Source organism: Macaca nemestrina, chromosome 10 (assembly GCF_043159975.1).
Source record: "Macaca nemestrina isolate mMacNem1 chromosome 10, mMacNem.hap1, whole genome shotgun sequence".
In the NCBI taxonomy this organism is placed as follows: Eukaryota; Metazoa; Chordata; class Mammalia; order Primates; family Cercopithecidae; genus Macaca; species Macaca nemestrina.
Genome location: NC_092134.1, coordinates 27789262 through 27804213, shown reverse-complemented (window position 1 = coordinate 27804213; position 14952 = coordinate 27789262). Strand labels below are relative to the sequence as shown.

General features: G+C 41.7%; 1 pseudogene; it reads right to left on the bottom strand.

Moving 5' to 3' along the window:
- Positions 1-1166: 1166 nt before the first annotated feature.
- LOC105497701 (kallikrein-13 pseudogene) lies at positions 1167-1999 on the bottom strand (annotated as a pseudogene).
- Between the last annotated feature and the right edge of the window lie 12953 nt (positions 2000-14952).

Sequence of the window (14952 nt, the reverse complement as noted above, 5' to 3'; positions counted from 1 at the left end):
CTTGCCATTTATTACTTTGCAACAGCTGAGGTGACCTTTCTGTTTCAGTGTTCTCGTCTGTAAAATGAATATGATAGCATGGCAATTATTATTATTATTATCTTTGTAGCCTCAGATATAAATATCATCCTTAGCATAAGTAGGCTTTCCATACAAATGGAATGAAATTGAATCCAGTTGTAAGGATTGGAGAATGTAAGCTGAAACAAAGCTCTACCTGGATAAAAAGGGAGACTTCCTCAGGCATGTACTAGGGCAATGATGACAGTAAGTTAATAATTTACTTTAGGCTCACCAAAATCAGTAGTTTAGTTTTGCTGTTGGAAACCCCAGAGATGTGTCCATTTGCTGTAAAAATGACCATCCCATACCACCATTTTGTGACCATTGGCTTTATCAGTATTACAAATTATATTAGTATTAATTAATTATGAATTACTTGACTCAAGATAGAAATTGCCAAATTATTGTCCTTTCGGTGGGCACAACATATTGTATCTATACACACAGAATAGTTTAGAACCATTTAGTTTAATTCAGTTAAAATCAGTTATTTTGAAAATATTCTGTTTCCAGATATTCAAGCAAAATCTCAAAATAGTTTATCTGTATAGTCCTAAGAATTGGCACATGGAGGTTCTTCAGGGTTGGCCAGACTCATATTCTGTCTGCTTGATGACTCTAGTGGGCTTTTGGTAGAGAGATAGTTTTATCCTCTGTGTGTATATCAAAGTTAAATTTAAGATCAGAGATATTGTGATCAAGGTCATCACCACTAACAGCGTTGTTAACAAATATTATTGGATGTCTGTAATGGTTGCTATCACCTTGACTGATGAACTCTTTGAGCATTTTACTTCTCAAGAGGTGAGGTTTCTTGCAATGGGTGCCTCAGTTGAGTTCTCCAGGCAAGAGAGCTAGGGGCAGAATATATAAATCCTGCCTTCTGTTGTCTGGTGTGTGTGTGTGTGTGCGTGTGCATGGGTGTGTATGTGCACTAGTGATGGAGAAATATACGTGTCCCAGGACTCAGGTTTGGTATCTACTTGAGTTGCCATCACACAGTCCTGTTATCCTGTATGACTGTGTAGATAAGCTTTCATGAGGAGCCTAGGCATTTTTTTTTTTTTTTTTTTTTTTTTTTTTTTTTTTACATTTCTCAACTTTTATTGTGGGCCCTTCAACCATTTTTGCTGCTGGGTTTCATATTTTCGGACTGTTTCACGGATCCACAGGACGTATCTTGAGACACGGTGTAGACACCAGGCTGATCAGGCTGCCCACATGGGAAGTCTCCCCAGGAGATGGTGCCATACAGTGTTCTGTTACAGACCAGGGGGCCCCCAGAGTCACCCTCACGGGAGTCTTTGCCACCCTTTTTTGTGCTGGCACACAACATGTTGTCAGTGATCTTTCCTGGGCAGACTTGATGACACTCCTCATCTGAGCCAAGTTGGATGTTGGCACATTGTAGAGTTTTGGGGTAATTCACCTGGGGGCTGGTGGTGGTGCCCCAGCCAGACACCTGACAGGTGGTGCCAGGGGTTAGGCAGTTGTTGTGGGAAAGGGGCAGGGTTTGGATGTAGCCTGTGAGCTGGGCCAGGGACTGCAGCTCCAGAAGCATGATGTCATGGTCGTGGTTCGAGTGGGTGGGGCTTCTCCGGTATGCAGGGTGGGGGATAGAGCGGACAACTTCCCTCACCTGCTCACCAGCTTCCACACGCCCTAGGGCATGCTTGCCTAGGTAAACTTTGAGCCCATCGTTCAGACAGTGTGCGGCAGTGAGGACCCTTTTGGGGTGGACCAGAACTCCTCCACAGAGTAGGCCCCCTTGCACTAGTAGGGCTGCCTGCCAGGGCTAAGACTGGGGGAAGCAGGTGTAGCCACCTGGGAGAAACCCACTGGTCCCATTGGTGTTGAGAACCTTGGAAGACTCCTGGGAGATACCTCCTGACAAGGCCGCGGTCAGGGATGCGATCACTAGGGCCAGGGGTCACATGGCTCCAGGATTGGGAGGGAGCCTTGGCATTTTAAAGTCACATTCACTGGTAGGATGACCCAGAGAAGCAATGCCCCAGTACTGACTTCTGATCCCCTGTCTGAGAACTAGAGTCTTGTCCTGAGATGGAGTATCAACTATGGAACACTGGTTTCCTGTGTTAGTCACCAAGTCATAGCTCACTTTCTTGGCGTGCCCTGTTTTGCCTATAGAGGACCTACTCTTGCGTCTCTGAAGCTCAATGTTCCTTTTTCCGTCTCCCCAGTTTGTGCATCATGAGTTCCAGTTAATAAGGCAAACATTGCCTTTGGCTTCTTTACAGGGCCTTCTAGTGCTCTCTCTTGTCTGGTTCTACTCTCCTTCCTGGGCATATGGGATAACTTTGTTTCCCAGCCACTTTGTACTCAGGTGTGCCACAGATTAGTTCTAACCAATGAAATGTGAATGACACCAATGCATGTCACTCATAGGCCAAAATATTTAAGAGCCAGTGTACCATCATCTAAATTCTTTCTCCTCCCTCCACATGTAGTAAGTGCTCAGAAAATGACAACCATTGGGATTATGATGCAATGGAGAAATGTGAAGACATTCCTTGCTAAAGGGATGGCTTGAGAAAATATCTGGAAGCAAGAATAGGGTTATTTTTTGCCTATTTAGAGAATGGAAAGAGATCAACTTAAATAGAGCAGAAGAATGAGCAAAGTAGAAGGGAATGATGTTGAGAGTGTCTAGAACCATGAACCTGGGTTGGATTACTACCCTTCCCCCATTAGCTGTATGTCCTTGGACAAGTTAGTTAGCCTCTCCAAGGATTGGGTTCCTCATCTGTGATGTGAGGGGAATATATGATACATATACAGAGTATTCTGAGTACTAATATGGCAAAATTGCTTTATAAGCCAAACAATGTTAAAACAAACTAAACAACACCTCTCCATTACATTTTATAACATTGTAGAAGGATGAGTATGAATTTTGCCTCAAATTAGCCCATTCCTTTCATCCATCAAGGCATCCTTTCATCCATCCATCCACAATATTTGAATACTCACTACATATGAAGCACTGCAAGCAATGGTGAGTCTTGATAGAGAAAGACAGAGAGAGAGAGAATGAGTGAGAGCACATGTGTGCTTATGTATGTATTAGGTTGACCTGTTAGATTGAACTGTCTCAGTTTTCCTGGAACTGAGGAGTTTCCTGAGACATGGGACTTTCATGCTAAATCCAGGAAAGTCCTAGGCAAATTGGGATAAAATGGTTATGTGAGTGTGCGTGTGTGTGTGTATGTGTGTGTGTGTGTGCTGATACTTTGAGAAATTTTGGCACTGAGATATAGGATGATTTTGCAACAGGGAGAAACTAAAGACAGTTCATTAGGAGAATATTTCAGTAGTTTCGGTATGAGGTGATGAAGCCTAAATGGGGAGACTGGGAGAGGCAGGAATGGAAAAGAGGTTGACAGCCATCAGTGATGTTTTAAAGCAAAATTCATCAGGGTCTCCAAATGGATCAGAAGCATCCCAGATGATTGCTTATGTCTGCTTATTGCATCGAAGTGAACCATTTGTTAGCCATCGAAAGGTATTAAAGTGATACATGGTTTCAAAAGTTCCTAAAGGTATGCTAAATAATCTAAAAACTAAGTTCCAATTTTCTCTCTCCTTCAAGGTTTTTGGGAAAGAAGATGGGTTGGGAATGGGAGGGGTTGGGGAGGAGAGTAGAGCCCTGGAGGAATGATTAGTACCCTGTGTTCCTCGGCCAGTCCCAGCTGTGCTGATCCCTGCCTGGAGCAACAGGACACAGAGCCCTTGCCAGGATGCTGCTCTGTTCTCACTAATGGTAGCAGAGAGGCGGAGATAGGCAGGCCGCATGTCCTGTCCCTGCCCTCCCCTTTACTCCACAAAGCCTGGCTATTCTAGGCTGTATCTGAGCATCAGACTTCAGCGCAGGATTGAGGATAACTAACAGGGAGGCCCTTTGAAATTGTGTGCTAATTATTATTAATAATATTCCCACCCTAGGAAAAAGCCCTCAGGGAGTTAAAACTCTTTACGTGCTGTTGGGCTCAATGGGAATCCCCATTTCCTAACATTAACCCTTTGTCCCAGGTAAGGCCTCTCTGAATACATACTTCTTCTGTTGTGTTCTCTATGTCCAACATTCAGAAAACTTCTGCTCACATGAGCAATCCTTCCTTTCCAAGTGGACCACTTCCTTTGTCTGAATTATTGAGAGAAATTGCCCTGGAGCATTGCTGCAGTGGTAAGTCCACAGTTGCCCTCAGGTATTGTGTTTTTAGCACAGCCTGGGGAAGAGTGGGGTGTGGTAGGGCTGGTTGAGTCTTAATACTCTAAGCCCCATGGTGAAGTCCATGGTGGTCCTCGGCACCCACAGGAAGTATAGTTGGAGGTCCCCACACCAGTGTGAGTTGTAGCCTAGACTCTTATATTCTTCTGATTTTCCAGTTAGTAATTGTTGGAACCCTCCCACCTCAAACACCACATACACACCCAACACACACGCGCGCGCACACACACACACCCCCTTCCCAAGAACCAATGCAAATTCTCAATTATAGTATAGTCAAATCTCAAATGGTAGCAAGGCATCTTTCCCATGATGAAGTTCCTGCCCATTTTCCTTGACTGGCTTTCAAATGATATGCTTTCAAAGCATAATCAGGAAAAGATAAGGCTTCATGAATGGTCTGCAGGACTGTTTCTGGTGATCTTCAAATTATGCTCCCATCTGCCAGGTGCAGTGGCTCACGCCTGTAATCCTAGCACTTTGGGAGGCTGAGCGGGGCAGATCACTTGAGGTCAGGAGTTTGAGACCAGCCTGGCCAACATGGTGAAATGATGTCTCTCCTAAAAATACAAAAATTAGCTGGGCGTGGGAGCATGTGCTTGTAATCCCAGCTACTCAGGAGGCTGAGGCGGGAGAATCGCTTGAACCCAGGAGGTGGAGGTTGCAGTGAGCCGAGATCGTGCCACTGCACTCCAGCCTGAGTGACAGAGCAAGACTGTCTCAAAAAAGAGAAACAGAAATTATGCTCCCTCTAGCCTACTGGAAATAAAAAACATATGCCATCCTGAGCTTCACAAAGACCCAGGGGAAGCTTTGGAATTACCATTAACAAGAGCCCAGTTATATTCTTAGGGGCCATTTTCTTCCTCTCTTTCTGGAAAAGGAAGCTGATTATGTCATTTCTCCAGCTACATAACTGGGTCCATTCACCTTTATCATCTTTATGCATATCTGACTGCAAAGAATCACAGTACTAGTCTTATTAGACACTTAGGCTTATGTTAATCATTCTTAACCTGACATAATTCCCTTAAGCCTATTAAAATGGTCACTTATGTGGCTTTAAGTTTACCAACACAATAGTTCATCTAAGTTTCAAACAACAACAAGAAAAACAATACTGATGTTCAGAGAAATGGACTCTTAATGTCTCTCAGCTAGTAAATGATTATTGATTGGGAATAATTGATCAAACACTTTTGCAAGTATCCTAAGAACCATTCTCTGTTTAACCTAGAGCAAAGAGCTTCCTATTCTTCTTGGAGCAAATAACAATTATTTTGCAAACAAGATTAGAGAAGATTTAAAAATGGGAAAGTGGTTGCATTGGAATTTGTTTTTTATTTTCTGCTCCAGGAGACACTCCCCCTTCCCCTGCACTATTCAATCTGTAAGTCAGAAAGAGAGTTCAGCTTGCGGATCTGTGAGTTATTGAAGTTTTGGCTTAGAAAGGAAATCTGATCTCTGTCTAAGTGGCACTAATGTGTGGGCTGAGAGCTGCTACTGTAAATTCAGCAAGGGATTCATTAATGCTGTGAGCCTCCTGGAGCACTGTAGATGGGTGACCTCTGAAATAAAAGCATAATAAGAGAAAGATAAGGCTTCATGCATGATCTGCAAGACTGTTTCTGGTGATCTTCAAGATATCTTAAGTCAGGACTACTTAGGGCTAGAAAGCCAGGAATTGGGGGTTGGAGGGAGGGGCGGGGGAAGACCACCCAAAGTTTCAATGATATCATACAATTGATTCTTGGCTTTTTAAAACTCTTTGGAAAATCTCTCTTTTTTTTCTCGTTCTCACACTATTTTCTTTGCTGAGAAAAACAGAGTACTGTTTTTGACATTTTGATGATGTAGTCAACAAAGCTTGTAAATTGCTTATGGGAAGACATGGCTGGAAAATACCAGTTAGAATCCCACAGGGAGACCCAGTTGTTGGGGTGTCAGGCAGCTTTGTCAGATTCTGACTTTGACATGGGTTATGGGGTTGGGGATGTAGAAGGACAATGGGGCTGCCAGAGTAGGCTTCTTGGAGTTTCCTCTCATGATATCAAAGCTCCCCTGACCACAGGATATATTGTTTTTATTGCAAATTGACTTTGTGAGTTTGAATTTCAAGTCAACTAAGCCATGCACCCCTTAACAAAGGGGATACATTCTGAGAAATGTGTTGTTAGGTGATTTGATTTGTTGTGCAAACATAATAGAGTGCATTTACACAGACATAGATGGTATAGTCTAGTCTATTATACACCTAGGCTATATGATATGGCCTATTGCTCGTAGGCCAGAAATCTGTAGAGCATATTACTGTATTGGACACTATAGGCAACTGTAACACAATAGTAAGTATTTGTGTGTGTAAACATAGAAAAGGTAAAGTAAAAATACAGTATAAAAGATAAAAATTATATACCTGTTTAGGGCATTCCCCATGAATAGAGCTTGCAGGACTGGAAGTTGCTCTGGGTGAGTCAATGAGTGAGTGGTGAGTGAATGTGAAGGCCTAGGACATTACTGTATACCACTGTAGACTTTATAAACACTGTACACTTAGGCTACACTCAATTTTTATAAAAATATTTTATTTCTTCAATAATAAATTAACCTTAGCTTCCTGTAGCTTTTAAATTTATAAACATTTAAATTTTTGAAAACTTTTTGACTCTCTCATAACACAGCTTAAAATGCAAAAACATTGTACAGCTGCACAAGACTATTTTCTTTATATCCTTATTCAATAAAGTTTTTCTAGTTTTGATTTTTTTAACTTTTAAAACTTTTTTATTATTAAAAACTTAAGACATAGGTACAAACATTAGACCAGGCCTGCACAGGGTCAGGATCATCAAGACATCGCTAAGCAATAGATATTTTTCAGTCCCCTTATAATCTCATGGGACCACTGTTGTATTTGTGGTCCATTGTTGACCAAAACAGTGTTATGTGTTGTATTGTGAGAGTAGGTTTGTTATTGTCTTAGTCCTTTTTCTGCTGCAATAACAAAATATCAGACTGGGTAATTTATAAATAAAAGAGATTTATTTGGCTTATCATTCTGGAGCCTGGGAAGTCCAAGATTGAGGGGTTGCATCTGGTGAGGGCCTTCTTGCTGCATCAAAACATGGCAGAAGACATTACATGGCAAGAGAACAAATGTGTGTGAGAGATAAATGTGGGCCAAACCTCATCCTTTTACCAGAAACCCACTCCCATGCGAACTAACCCACTATTGTGATAACTGCATTAATTTATTCATGGGCTACTCACCTCTTAAAAGTCTCACCTCTCAATAGAGTTATAATGGAAATTAAATTTCAACATGGGTTTTGGAGGGGACATTCAATCCATGGTATTTCCACTCCTGATCCCCCAAAACTCATACCCTTCTGACATACAAAATACATGCATTCCATCCCAAAGGTCCCAAAAGTTTTAACTCATTTCAGCAACAACTTTAGTCTAGAGTCTCATCTAAATCAGATATAGGTGAGACTCAAGACATGATTCATTCTGAGTCAAATTTCCTCCAGTTGTGAGCCTGTGAACTAAAAACATGTTGTCTACTTTCAAAATACAATGGTGGGACAGGCATAGGAAAGACATTCCCATTCCATTCCAAAAGGGGGAAATAGGCAAGAAAAGGGGTAACTGAACCCAAGTAAGTCCAAAACCTAACAGAAAACAACATTTTCCCTGGAGAATGTTGGGTAATCATAGCCTTTGACTTTGTATTCTACATCCTGGCCACACTGGGATGCGGGTTTAGCCCACAAGGCCTCAGGCAGCCCTGCCCCCATGGCTTTGCTAGGCTCAGCTCATATTTGAGCTCTCTTTGGTTGGGGTCTTGTGCCTGCAGCTTTTTAAGGCAAGCATTGCATGCTGGTAGTGCTACAGTTCTGGGGTCTCTGAGGTGGTTTTGCTCCCATGGCTCCACTGGGCATTGCCTTAGTGAGGACTCTCTGTGGTGACTTTGACACCATATTTCTGCTTGGCATTGCTCTAGTGGGAACTCTCTGCTGTAGCTGTGCCCAAGTGACAAGCCTCTACCTAGTCCCCCAGGCTGTTTACAAAATCATTTGAAATCTAGATGGAGGCCACCATGGCTTCGTAGCTCATCCACTCTGCACATCTACAGAATTAGCACCATGAGAATGCAACCAGGATTTAGTCCTTGAGTCCTCTAGGGCTGTGGCTTGAGACATACTAAGGCGCACTTGAACGATGGCTGGAGTGGCTGAGGGATGCTAAGGGAATGTGGGGAGCAGAGTCCTGAGGCAGCCCTGGATAGTGAGCCCATGGAAGATGTCCTGGGCTTGTCCCCTGAAACCATTCTTCCTTCCTAGAGCTTTGCCTGTGATGGGAAGGGCAGCCTCAAAAATGTTTGAAATGTCTTTGGGGTCTTTCTTCCATTGTCTTGATGAATAGTACCTGGCTCCTTTCTAGCCATTTTAATCTCTTGAGCAAACAGTCTTTTGGCCACACCCTTATTTTTCTTTCCCTGACATGCTTTTTAATCTTTACATGGCCAGGCTTTGAATGTTCTGAATCTTTTTGTTCTGCCTCTGTCTTATTTTATTGATTTTTATTTTTTGAGATGGAGTCTCGCTCTGTCGCCCAGGCTGGAGTGCAGTGGCGTGATCTCGGCTCACTGCAACCTCCGCCTCCTGGCTTCAAGCGATTCTTTTGCCTCAGGCTCCTGATTTGCTGGGACTACAGGTGTGCACCACCATGCCCGGCTAATTTTTGTATTTTTAGCAGAGATGGGATTTCACCATATTGGCCAGGCTGGTCTCGAACTCTTGATCTTGTGATCCACTCTCCTCAGCCTCCCAAAGTGCTGGGATTACAGGGGTGAGCCACTGTGTCTGGCCGCCTCTATTTTAAAGTTCATCTTTATTTCTTTCCTCTCACATCTCACTGTATATGGTTAAAAGTAGCCATGCAGCAGCCTGTCAGCCTGAATGCTTTGCTGCATAGATATTTCTTCCACTAGATATTCTAGTTGATCTCGCTTAAGTTCTGCATTTTGTAAAGACCTAGGACGTGGACACAATTTCGCTAAGTTACTTGCTACTGCATAACAAGGATGGCCTTTACTTCAGTTTCCAACACGTTGTTCCTCGGTTCTGTCTGATACCTCATCAGAATGGCCTTTACTATTTGTATTTCTATCAACATTTTGGTCATGACCACTTAAGTAATCTCTAAGACATCTCGGAATATTTTTGGTCTTCTTATCTTCTGAGCCCTCACTGAAATTGCCCTTAGCACTTTATTCATAGCAATCTAGGATTTTTCTAGCCTGCTCCTCCAAATTCTCCCAGCTTCTACACATAACCCAGTTCCAAAGCTGCTTCTACGTTTTCAGGTATTTGTTATAGTAACAGCCCCACTTCTCTGTACGAGTTTTCTGTCTTAATTTGTTTTCTCCTACTATAACAGAATATTGAAGACTAGGTAGTTTATAAAGAACAGAGACGTATTGCTTACAGTTCTGGAGGGTGGGAAGTGTAAGGTGGAGGGACTCATATCTCGCAAGGGTGGTCATGCTGCATCATCCCATGGAAGAAGGCAGAAGGGCAAGAGAGCATGAGGGAGAGGAGAGAGAGAGGGAAAGAGAGAGAGACAGAGAGAGAGAAAAAACAAGAGAGAGCTGAACACACTTTTATAACTGCTTCGGCTTTAATGTCATTCCAATTCTCATGTTGAAATTTATTGCCATTCTAACAATATTCAGAGGTGGGACTTTAAGATGTGATTAGGTCATAAAGACCCAATCAATGGGGTGAATGAATCTTGCAGTGGTTGGAACTTTGATGTCTTTCATTGAGCTCCCTGATGCTGAGTTTATAATTTTATTTTTTAGGATTAAGAAACTCTTCTTAGGTGCCCAAATTGGAAAAAAAAATGTATATGGTTGATGGAAATCTTTTTTTACTAGCACTGCTGTTTACCTCTCTGTTCTTGTCATATTTGTTGTCTATCAGGAAGAGAAAATTCATGGGGAAGTGGACAAGCATAGGTGCTGAAATAAGCCCTTTCCTTAAGCAGGCCATGGGGACTGAGAAGTTCAGTTCAAAAAGGAGCACTATGAACCTCCAATGGTCCTCATTTCTTAATGCTTATAAGAAAATCTGAAATATTCAGACTCCAAAATCTTTTTTCTAAGATATTACTTGGCCAAAGCAAAATTTTAAATAACCTTAAATCAATCTCTCTCTTTAAACCCTCCTGAATCACAATTTTAACCTAATAATAGCCTTTATGCTACTACTCTTCCCAAATCCTATACTCTTCCATTTCCTTTGGCCTCATTTATCCCTCTGATTTGCTCTTCCTCCCTCTAGGCTCTCCTGCATCAACTTAAGCTGTATTGTTTCTTGGAGTTAAATCTCCCTCAGAGCAGACAAAACCCTCATCTATTGACTTCAAACCCTTGTCTCAGTCTTAGCTGAGAACCATTGTCAAAAGACTTTTCAAAGCCCAGACAGGATGGGGAGAAATTTGCAGAGGAATGGCTGGGCGCAGTGGCTCACACCTGTAATCCCAGCACTTTGGGAGGCCGAGGCGGACAGATCATGAGGTCAGGAGATTGAGACCATCCTGGCTAACACAGTGAAACCCTGTCTCTACTAAAAATATGACAAATTAGCCAGGTGTGGTGGTGGGCGCCTGTAGTCCCAGTTACTCAGGAGGCTGAGTCGGGAGAATGGCCTGAACCCGGGAGGCGGAGCTTGAAGTGAGCCGAGATTGAGCCACTGCACTCCAGCCTGGGTGACAGAGCGAGACTCTCTCTCTCTCTCAAAAAAAAAAAAAAGAAATTTGCAGGGAGCTTAAAATTATCTTATAAATGTATAATACAGGACTCACTAATCTTATCACTAAGTTCATGTGCTAGTTGCTAGTGATAATCTTACATGCTAAGGACTGGGTAGAAAGAGCAGGGTTGGAAGCTCTCAAGAATGATTTAAAGGACCCTGGCTTTTACAGAAAATCAGAGGGCCTTAGAAAAGCTGTAAATGTTCCATAAGCTCTTTTGTAGTCTAACCCAAAGTCTTCTCTGTGAAGGCAGATTAGACTCTAATCCAGTCGGAAGCAAGGAAAGGATGAGTTCTTTGGAGACTTCAGAGATAGTTCTTTATATCTTTAGACACCATTTAGGAGAAGATCCTGAAGCAGATGCATCCCTGGCTCTCCTTTAACTTTTCACAAATAAATATTGCCAAGTCAGAAGTTGGGTATTTAACACATAAGAATAGACTAGAATAGGAAATGACTCTACTGCCAGAACTCCCAATTCCTTGCTGAGTGCTTTGAAAAGAGCTTAGGACAAAAACAAAGTGGAAATCTGAATCAGTTTATGGCCTTACCAATAAAACATCTGGATGCTCCCACATTAGTCATTCAACTCCAAAGGAGGGAGTCTCTTAATAAAGATAGTAGTACATATTAAAAAAAAAAAAAAAAAAAAAAAAGACATTGCAAAAAGAATTGCCCTGTCTTGGCTAAAAAACAACAGAGAAAATACAGTCTTCCTTTGGTATCCATGAGGAATTGGTTTCAGGATACAAAAATTTGCAGATGCTCAAGTACCCAGTATAAAGTGGTGTAGTAATTGCATATAATCTACATATAACCTCCTATATACTTTAAGTAATCTCCAGATTATTTAGAATAACTGAATTAGTCCATTTTCACACTGCTATAAAGAACTTCCTTGAGACTGGGTAATTTGTAAAGGAAAGAGATTTTATTGATTCACAGTTCCACATGACTGGAGAGGCCTCAGGAAACTTACAATCATGGCAGAAGGCAAAGGGGAAGCAAGCACTTTCTTCACAAGGTGGCAAGAGAGAGAAGAAAACCAGCAAAGGAGAAATGGTCAACACTTGTAAAATTATCAGCTCTCATAAGAACTCACTCACTATCATGAGAACAGCATGGGGGAAATCGCCATTGTTATCCAATCACCTCCCACTAGGTCCCTCCCTTGACACATGGGGATTACAATTTGAGATGAGATTTGGGTGAGGACAAAAGGTCAAACCATATTATTTCACCCCTGGCCCCTCCAAAATCTCATGTATTTCTCACATTTCAAAACAGTCATGGCTTATGAACAGTCCTCCAAAGTCTTAACTCATTCCAGGATCAACCCAAAAGTCCAAGTTCAAAGTATTATCTGAGACAAGGCAAGTCCCTTCCACCTATGAGCCTATAAAATCAAAAGCCATTTAGTCACTTCCTAGATACAATGGCATTACAGGCATTGGAAAATGCTTCTATTCTAAATGGGAGAAACTGGCCAAAACAAAGGGGCTACAGGCTCCATGCAAGTCTGATAGCCAACAGGGAATTGATTAAATCTTAAAGCTCCAAAATAATCGTTTTTGACTCCATGCCTCACATCCAGGGGACGCCAATGCAAGGGGTGGGCTTGCATGGCCTTGGGTAGCTCATTCATGGGCTGGTGTTCACTCCCTGCAGCTTTTCCAGGTGCATGGTGCAAGCTGTTGGTGGATCTACCACTCTGAGGCCTGAAGGACGGTGGCCCTCTTCTTACAACGTCACTAGGTAGTGTCCCAGTGAGGATTCTGTGTAGGGACTCCAATTCCCCATATCTCTTTTGCACTGCCCTAGCAGAGGTTCTCCATGAGGGCTCTAGCCCTGCAGCAGACTTCTACCTGGACATCCAGGAATTTCCATACAGTTTCTGAAATCTAGGCAGAGGTTCCCAAATTTCAATTCTTTGTTTATTTATTTATGTATTTATTTTTTTACTGAACTTTCTTATAAGCATGAATAAAGAGACCTAAGGAAAGGGAAAAAATTCAAAATCCAGAATTCCCTTGAAATGAAGATCTAGTGGTCTCTTTTTCCTAGAGGACAAATCAATGAGACAATAAATAAATAAATAACCTTTATATTATAGGTGAAGGCAATAAGCAGTAAAACAAGGAAACAAGGTCATCAAAATTGAACAAATTTTGCTAAGATTCTAACACATTTTATAGCTTTTCAGGACCATTTACACATACTACAATCTTCTTTTTCCCTTAACAAAAACATATCTTATTAACTTGCATAAAAACATGTACCTCTCTGCTAAGATTATTCCTAATAGAGTCTCATGGATGAAGCTGGAAACCATCATTCTGAGCAAACTATCGCAAGGACAGAAAACCAAACACTGTATGTTCTCACTCATACGTGGGAATTGAACAATGAGAACCCATGGTCACAGGGTGGGGAACATCACACACTGGGGCCTGCCAGGGGATGGGGGGAAGGGGGAGGGATAGCATTAGGAGATATACCTAATGTAAATGATGAGTTAATGGGTGCAGCACACCAACATGGCACATGTATACCATGTATACATATGTAACAAACCTGCACGTTGTGCACATGTACTCTAGAACTTAAAGTAAAATAATAATTAAAAAAATAAAAAAGAGAATAGCAAGCAATTTAGACAATGCCATGAAGGCCACTGCAGGGTACCAGAATTACACCCCAAAATATGTCACTTTGGCTTAAGAATTATTTTGAGCTGAAGGAAACTGAGAAATAGCAGGCACAGGAAGAATTCTCTGCTCTCCCCTTTTTTGCTTAAAAGCAGGACTTACGTTTCCCTTTGTAAAACTGACATAAATTTCTATTTGTAAAGGTGTTCCCTTCCCCTGTATTAGGAAGAGAAGGATGACTCTCTTCATAACCAACCTTATGAAACAACCCTTATTTACCATAGATGTTCTAGTCACTTTCCCACAATTTACTGCCCTTAGGAGCCCAAACCCCAACTTTCCTTTGTCTTGTTACTTCTCTCACACAGGATTTATTGCCCGTTGTTAAAATGCTATATAAGCCCCCAAGGCTACCTGCTTCTTTGGGGTCTTCACTTCTTTTCTAAAAATGCCTCTGTGTACATAAAAATTAAAATATTAATATCAAATAAAAATTGTGTGCCTTTTTCTTCATTTAATCTGTCTTTTGTCAGATTAATTCACAAGTCCCACTCACAGTACCTGAGAGTAGAGAAAAAGGTTTTTTTTTTTTTCTCCTCTAAGCCAAGAAGATGAAGAAATTGGACAAGTGGTGGGTTCGGAACAGATCTGGTTTAGACATCATATTGGACTCTGGAGGAAGAACATGTGTTGTTTTAGGAGAAGAATGTCATATCTAAATCCCTGCAGACCTCTCTTAGATTTTTAATATTAATAAAAAGATCTGGAGAAGTAAACAAAGAAATCACAAACTTAGGTCATTTGGTTAACAACTCCAAATGGTTCTGTGAACTCTTCAGATTGGGAGATGGGATCTGTTCTTTTAGTGTAACCTGGATGCCCTTGGATCCTGACTGAGAAGTGAAGAACAAAGTGACCATAATCCTGGTTTAGTATTTGTCTGTGTGGCAGGGTTCACATGTGTGATCTCTGGAGTCATAAATGCTGTTGCTCAGCGGCTGTTCCATTAAATGTTCTAGCAAAAGGAAGGCAGAAAGAACTGGGAAATCTGACCCTTTCAGAGGTCGAAACAACCACCTCCAGAAACTTAGATGCAATTATTGATGGAATCTTAATATGCAGTTATGACACCTCTAACAGTGGTAAAGATCTGGACTGATTTCATGCTCA